The following is a 6,586-nucleotide window of genomic DNA, read 5'->3' as shown; positions in this document are numbered from 1 at the left end:
TAATTTAGCAGAAATACTATAAAAAGCAGAAATACTATAATTTAGGAGAAATACTACATTAAGCACAAATACTATAATTTAGCAGAAATACTATAAAAAGCAGAAATAATGTATTAAGCACAAATCCTATATTAAGCACAAATACTATATTAAGCACAAATACTATAAAAAGCAGAAATACTATATTAAGCTCAAATACTATAAAAAGCAGAAATACTATATTAAGCACAAATACTATAAAAAGCAGAAATACTGTACCATGTTTTGGTAGAAAAACTATAATTAATCAGAAATACTATATTTTGCAAAAATACTAGATTAAGCACAAATCCTATTAAAAGCAGAAATACTATATTAAGCTCAAATACTATAAAAAGCAGAAATACTATGAAAAGCAGAAATACTATAATTTAGCAGAAATACTATAAAAAGCAGAAATACTATAATTTAGCAGAAATACTATAATTTAGAAGAAATACTATAATTTAGCAGAAATACTATATTAAGCACAAATACTATATTAAGCACATATCCTATAAAAAGCAGAAATACTATAATTTAGCAGAAATACTATAAATAGCAGAAATACTATAATTTAGAAATACTATAACACACACACACACAGAAAGAGAGAGAAGCAAGTTTTTAGGTCAGTCAAGCAGCCTGGGAGCTGCTGAATTTGAATCCACCAATCAGAGAGGCTGTGTACTTTTTCCCGCCAAAACAGGTGCAGCCGTTTTTACACAGGCAGCAGAGAGACAGGATTTTTGCAGTCTATTTCTCATAGTGAGGACTACCCTGCAAAAAATGGCCATAATTTCCTAACCGTAAGGGCTAGAACGGTCATTCTTACACCGTTTTGTTCAGAAGAGATGGGGGAATCTTCAAGTGTTGACAATTTATCATTAAAATATGAATTATTAAAGATATTTGACTTGTAATGAACCATAACTGAGTAGAGGCGAAGCGAAAACTGCCTTGACTTCCCCTCAAACAACGCTTTCTAACTCTAAATCTATTTGGAGTATCGATATCATTCTTTCACCGTAAGAGACAGCAGGCCTTGGTGAAAAGCCATGGAAATTTTCAGGTCTTTGTGGAAATCTATCAAAAAGATATGACGAGAGAAATAAGTGGTTCATTTCCAGAGTTTAAAAGCTGAAGAAATCTGAGCGAATGACGAATTTCCTACCCTCAAACAAACGTAATTCATGGCCAAATGGTAATAGGTGAGAAAAAAATTCTTGAATTGTGAGCGTCAGGAGTGTCTGAAGATATATTGGCACAAGCCTCATGTCTTAACGTCGCTTCGTTAAGGAGATATGACGATTCGAATATGCCTCTCATTACAGAAATCAAGCGGTGATTTTGAACAAACTCTCCATTGACTTTCTATGGAGAGTTTTCCGACTTTGTGTTGGTCTGAGGAGATTTGCCAAAATTCTATAAATTCCACAACAATGATAGTGACATTTTCTGAAAGCCAGCAAAAATACCTACGTTTTGATGTATAATTTGTGGAAGTTGAGTGAAAATTGAGCAAGTAGCAAGAAGTTGTTCGGACATGAAGAGAAAATTGCCAAAGGTACTGTGGCTCACTTAGAACCAACTGCATAGCAACCATAACAACCCATGTATTTTGTGAAAAATCACAAAGATGAAACTCAAAACTTGAAGAGGGATAAGATGAAAATGGTAACAGATATGAAAAAGCTGAATCATACATGAATAGCGCAATAATTTGTGAACATTCTAAAGTTTGAATGGTTGTTCTAGGTGAAAGTATGAGGAAGTAGTTAAGTTTCAAAAACAAGCAAGTTTTAGCAGAATTTTGGAAGTTTTCCATTCATTTCAATGGGACAAATTAAAGGAAAAAAGCTTAATATTTAAAAAAGTATAATAGCAAAAAATAGCAAAAGTCATAGCGATCATTAGCAGAAATAGCAGAATAGTTTAAAATTTGAATGGTGAAAATCGGCTGAAAATTGTGGAAGTAGTTAAGTGCCAAAAAACGTAAAAAAAGTGGCAACTAGAATAATAATAATAAAGAATAAAGAGAAACAGGAAAACAATAGTGTGGATGCCTTAAAGCATCCACACAACTAGAAAAATTTGCATTTCCTGCGAAAATGCAGTGTGGATGCTGTATAGCTGAAGCTGTCTGCTGAAAATAGTTGAAAATAGCTGAAGAAGCTGAAGTCAGTGTTTAAAAAGTTGTTGAAATTTTAATAACTTTGCAGGACAACATCAAGTTAACAAAAATGTAATAACTTAGCAGAAATGAAATAACTAATAAACATAACAATTCAGCAGAAATGTTGTAGTTTACCAGAAGCCACAACTTAGCAGAAATGTAATAATTTAGAATAACATAACTTAACATAACATAACATAACAAACAAAAGTAGTGTAACCTAGCAGAAATAATATAATTTAGTAGAAAATTAAAAACTTAGCAGAAATGTAATACTTTAGAATAACATAACAAACAAAAATAGTGTAACCTAGCAGAAATAATATAATTTAGTAGAAAATTAAAAACTTAGCAGAAATGTAATAATTTAGAATAACATAACATAACAAACAAAAGTAGTGTAACCTAGCAGAAATACTATAATTTAGTAGAAAATTAAAAACTTGGCAGAAATATTACAACTTATCAGAACTGCTATAATTTTGCAGAAATGTAATAATTAGGCAAAACTGTCAACAGATAAAAACTGAAAAGGCTGAAGTAACCTCAAAGTTACTTGTTTAACTGTGAAAAATTACCAGAAACATTAGAAAAGGAAGAAAATCACCCAGCAGATAAACTGATGTGGAACAAAACCAAGGTAAAATTGCAGAGTTTACACAGCTGGTGAAATCTAAAAATGGCAAAAAAAACAAAAACAAAACCCACACAAACAACATTTAGGTAATACAAGATGCACAAGATGCTGCGGTCAGAGATAAAAACACCCAAAAATAATGTTATTGAAATTCCAAAGAGTGGCAGAAAGTTTAGAAAGTAGAAAACCAGTAGTAGAAAAGTAGAACGTTCAAATATTTTTAGAAACATATGATACAAAATATTTACTCAGTTGTTTCCAATTATTACAATAATGGCATACAGAAATAAAAATCCCATTTGGGACAAACAGAATAATATTAATAGAAAATGCAAATCAAATGAATCTAACACCTATACAAACAATTGAAGCATCTGTTGGAATAGTGAACATATCCTTGTTTGCCATGTTTATGTTTATGGCCCTAAGATGCGCAGACACATGATAGGCTATTAACTGCAAAAATATACACATATATAAACAGCAAGTGAAGGACAAAAATACATCCTCTGATTTGCTGGAGTTTTGTGTAAATACCATTTGGCAAGGATAAACAACATGTTCCAATGCCACATTAAAATTTTCATAACCTTCATTTTTTCAATTAGTTTACAGTTTCCTGATTTGATGATAAATCTGTACCGAAATGAAGTCCACATTGTGATATATTTGAGGTGTGGAGAGTCACACAGCTGAACAATCGATGTGCATATTTAAAGAAACAGGGATCAAATAAAGAACATTGTTGTGGAATAAATTACACTGAAAAATAATCACTGCTTTGCGTTAGAGAGTGACTTATGATGAGGTATTAACTGGGTTAACTTTACCTCTAACAGCTTTTCACATAGTGCTGTGACCAGGGTGAAATCCATCATAAAGTAACTGTAAACAGTAGAACCATTAGCATGAATGTTATGGTTCTACCCTGATCAAAATTCAAGTCAGCTGTGTGACCTGATATAAAATGATAAAGAGGAACACATATAAATGACCTTTATGAACTTTTCAAAATGACTTTATATGCCTGACCCATTATCTATATATATTGGAGCAGATGTGGAAAACCACTGTTAGACCTACTCTATACTAATGTAGTTACTGACACCCCATACTAAGGCAGGATTCATACAAACACACATTATTTATCCTCTTAAACACTTTCTTTTTTCACATTTTGAGATTGTGTAATCTCTATAAAGAATACGTGTAATGGTTCAATAGATATAGTTATTTAAATGTCCATAATAATCACATGATTATTTTTGTACATCCTACAATTCAAGATTTAGAGCTGTGTGTTTGTATGAATTCAGCTTGCTATACTTATACACTTAGATATATTAATCCACTATTTACCCAAACAAGTTACATTGTTTGGGTAAATAGATTGGGTTTGTCCTACAAAATAATTATTCAACAATAAAAAAAAACACAAAAAACATCTGCACATTAATCCAGAGTTCAGTTTCATATGTCTGATATTGTTTGTTAAATCTGGTGACACAAACACAGTCAAAAATCCATTGCTAGCGTGACATGTGGTCCTTTTTGCCTTTGACCAATGATATGCTGGTTACTTGGACCAGTTTAGTATTTGCTGTCACAGAGGAATGTTAACCATAAATCCAAAAGAATAAACTGAAAAAAAATGTTAATTGCAAACATGTTTTTGCTTAGTAAAAGGATTGAAATTACATGGAAACTGTCACCTTAAAGCCTCATTGTAAATATCATCACAAACAGATGTTTTCCACACAGTTAACAAAGCTCCACCACATCCGATCACTGCATATAAATCTAAAAGAAAACAAAAAAAAATTTTAAAACAATAAAATTAACAAAAGGGAAGACTTTTGATTTAATAACTAAGCTTAAAATAAGTGTTACCTTTGAATATTTGCGGGAAAAATCTGATGCTACCCCAAGAATACAAAGCCACACTGGAAACGATGACAGGCTTGCAGCCCTCTGTCTTCCTGGAGTGAGGTGCCTGATCAGTAGCAGTGAGTTGACAGAAGTCGGTGTCTGTAAGAGTGGCCAAACACTGATACTCTGTCCACTTGTGTAGAGTCTAAGAAGCTGGAATGCAGGCACACTGTACGAGCTTGTTCTAAAAAATACAGAAAAAGGAACATTTTATTTGTGTTAAGGCCTAAAAACTACAAATAAGTTATACAATGAACAATGTTGAAATACCTTATAGGTGCTGCAGGCCACATAACCAGAATCCAGAGCAATCTCACACTCACATGATGGTGAGGAAAGACATGAGCTCTGCAATGAGGTTTGAATGTCTCAGTTGGGACACTGAAGAACTCAGAAGACAGCAATACCTGCACAGAGAGACAGAGTAGAAAAAGCATAGATTTGTAATCCATAATGTGAATTAAAACTCAAAAAGTTTCAACAAGCATAATCATTTGAGTGTGGAATTATTTATGCAATAAACAGGATTTAAATTAATTAACTGAATTAAAAACACTGACATTTTTTTTTTTTTATCAAAGATAAAGAATCATACCTCTCTCTGCTCTGAGGATCACTGAGCATCTCTGACAGGAAATACAGTTTCCTCAGTATGAGTCATCATTGATGGTCTCAGAGGTGTGTAGTGTGGCAGCATGATGATGGTCTCCAGATCAGGCAGGAGGTCAGGTGATGGGTGTGTCATCTTCTCCATTGAAGACACACTGGTATGGCAGTTCATAAAACAGCAGTCTCTGTGTGGCATGTAGTTATCTGTGCAGTCCAGCACTGATGGATCAGGTTTGGCTCAGCAGTTCATGAAGATGGTGTTAAGATTTTGTTGTTTCAGCTGAGGATGGTGAAGTTTGAAGGTTTCCCACAAAGGAAACAGGACTGTGTGTGCCCTGTCTGAAAAAAATACATCTACAAAACATAAAGTGCTTTTAACACCACCCACCCTCCCCACCCACCCATCTCAGCCCCCAAGTGTCTATGTAATGCTGGTATGGGGTGTCAGTTACTAAATCTAATTAGTGCATCAGAAAGCGGGGGCTACACCTAAAGCCCCCACTTTCTGATGTCTTTATTTATTAGCAGCTTTTTCCAGCTGCTCAGAGAATTCTGACCTGGCCTTTATCCACCCAAACCCAAACCCACCCGGATAAAGGTCAAGTCAGAAAATGGATGCAGAAACTTTCCATGTACTTCTAAATCAGTTTTTATACATATTCTGTAAGCTGTACTAATGTTTTTTCTCTACATAATGTATCATTATAGACATCTCTGGTAGCCTAAAGATAGTTTAAAACTTTTAAATTTTTTTACCTGTAAAACATGATAAGCAAAACCTCATTCATCCCAAAAACATTTGATTCTACAAAATCTACTATAATCAAGAAAATATAATTGTCTGTATTTATTCATGTGACCCATAATAAATACCTGCATTTATCTGGGATTTATTTATTTACTATTTCATATTTGAAAGCCCTTGGAGGGGAAGATCTCATTTGTTGAGATACATACGTCAGAGTAAAAAAAGTATCAAAAAAGGAGATGACAATTAAAATCCATGAAAAAATGCATTAGTAGATTTAGTCATTTAAAACATGAGAATAAAAAATAAATTATGTCCGTTTAATACTTTTTGCAGCATATTTCAGATCTGAGGTGCATGATAACAGAAAGCAGATCTCCCGGCTCTGCATGAAGTACAGCCATGATTTGGTGAAATGATTAATAACATTGCAATAAGAAAGGGTCTTCTTACAGACAGAGTAGGGAAG

General features: G+C 33.3%; 1 long non-coding RNA gene across 1 annotated transcript; it reads right to left on the bottom strand.

The window, feature by feature from the left end:
- Positions 1-2,505: 2,505 nt before the first annotated feature.
- LOC148101235 (uncharacterized) lies at positions 2,506-5,669 on the bottom strand. The gene is made up of 4 exons (XR_015719609.1): positions 5,356-5,669; positions 5,031-5,167; positions 4,722-4,944; positions 2,506-4,631 (listed from the first exon to the last, which is right to left on the bottom strand). It is a non-coding gene; the product is annotated as an uncharacterized LOC148101235 (long non-coding RNA).
- Between the last annotated feature and the right edge of the window lie 917 nt (positions 5,670-6,586).

The sequence above is a fragment of the Neolamprologus brichardi genome, chromosome 9 (assembly GCF_056152115.1).
Source record: "Neolamprologus brichardi isolate AB-2024 chromosome 9, ASM5615211v1, whole genome shotgun sequence".
Classification (NCBI taxonomy): Eukaryota; Metazoa; Chordata; class Actinopteri; order Cichliformes; family Cichlidae; genus Neolamprologus; species Neolamprologus brichardi.
Note: the sequence above shows the minus strand (reverse complement) of the source record. Positions and strands in the feature narration are given on the sequence as shown.